This window comes from Echinops telfairi, unplaced genomic scaffold, assembly GCF_000313985.2.
Source record: "Echinops telfairi isolate 266 unplaced genomic scaffold, ASM31398v2 ScPeMD7_10;HRSCAF=50, whole genome shotgun sequence".
Classification (NCBI taxonomy): domain Eukaryota; kingdom Metazoa; phylum Chordata; class Mammalia; order Afrosoricida; family Tenrecidae; genus Echinops; species Echinops telfairi.
The window spans coordinates 9,247,394-9,248,854 of NW_022103907.1; positions in this window are offsets into that span (position 1 = coordinate 9,247,394).

Consider the following 1,461-nt stretch of genomic DNA (forward strand, 5'->3'; position numbering starts at 1 on the left):
ATCATAAACAAAGTCCATATCAAAACCTCAATGAGAGATCACTTCATTTATGCTAGAATGGCTGGAGTAAAAAAAGGCAGACAATAACAGGTTCTAAACAGGAAGCAGATAAATAAGAAGCCTTATAATTGCTGGTAATAATATAAGTAGTGAAAATAGTCTGACAGATCCTCAGAAAGTTGGATATAACATTACTATCAGACCCCAAATTGCACTCCTAGGTCAATATCCAAGATAATTGAAAAATATATACACACAAGCCAGTACACCATGTTCATAACAAAACTGTTCAAAAAGTGGAAAGAACCCACTAACTATTGCATGGACCAAAGAAATATAAAAATCTCATACATTAGAATATTATTCAGCAATAAAAAGCTAGAAAAATAGGATATGTTACCACCTGGATGAAGCTTATGCCCGAGTGAGAAAAATTAGTCACAAAAGGTACACAATGTATGATTCCATTTTTGTAAAGTGTCTAGAATGGGAAAAATCCATCGAGGCACAAATAGATTCGCAGGTTTCAACAGCTCTCAGGTAGGTAATAATTTCTTGGGTAGTAAGAATATATTACCCAACAATAAGATGGGTAAATCATTTCTTTTGGAATTAGGTAGTGGTGCTGAGTGCACATCTTTGTCAATATACTGAAATGCATTGAACTTTTCATATGCTGGGAATAAAGTGAATTCATATGGCATGTGAAGTATACCACATTATAGCTAAAATTATATCTAAAATCTCAAATCAATTTTAGCTTTTTTAGGTTATTTTACCTTTTTATTGGGTGAAGCAGACAATTTTCCCATTCAACAGCTCATATGTTTTGTTTCATCTCATTGATCGCGATCCCAAGAATCAAACAACTCCAATTCCACTTCCTCCTTGTGCTTTCTCTTTCCATTGCTCCTTCTTCTCAACCCCTCCTCCCTTGCTACGCTCGGGGTCTCTGCTGCCTTTTACACCTTGCCTCCTCTGAGGGCCTTCCCTTGTCTTCATTTTTTGTTGTTGTTTCGTGAGTTTGGTGTTTTAAGGCCATGGTTCAGGGTATGAGCATTATCTTTATTTCACCAACCGGCCATGGGGTTAAGAGCAGAGGCTGGGATTTTGTGTACTGAAGGGTCGGAGAACTCTTGAAATACAATATTGTAGAACTTATAAGAGCCAAGATACAACTTGTCTTCTTTCTTTCTTGGGGTTTCAAAAGTTTCCCACCTCTGACAGGATTCAGTCTTATAGCTTTTTCTATCACTCATTTAAGTGGAAATTATTTGAATTTCTCTTCTTTGACCCATTTCTGCCTTACAGATCTTCTGGTTTTCTAAGGCTCAATTGTAGTTTTGGCATCTTATTTTTAATCAAATTTTCAGGTGGCTCTACTTCTCAAAGGGCACCTCATGGCACAATGGTTAACCACTGGTCTGGGAAATGAAAGGTCCACAGTTTGAAACTACCACC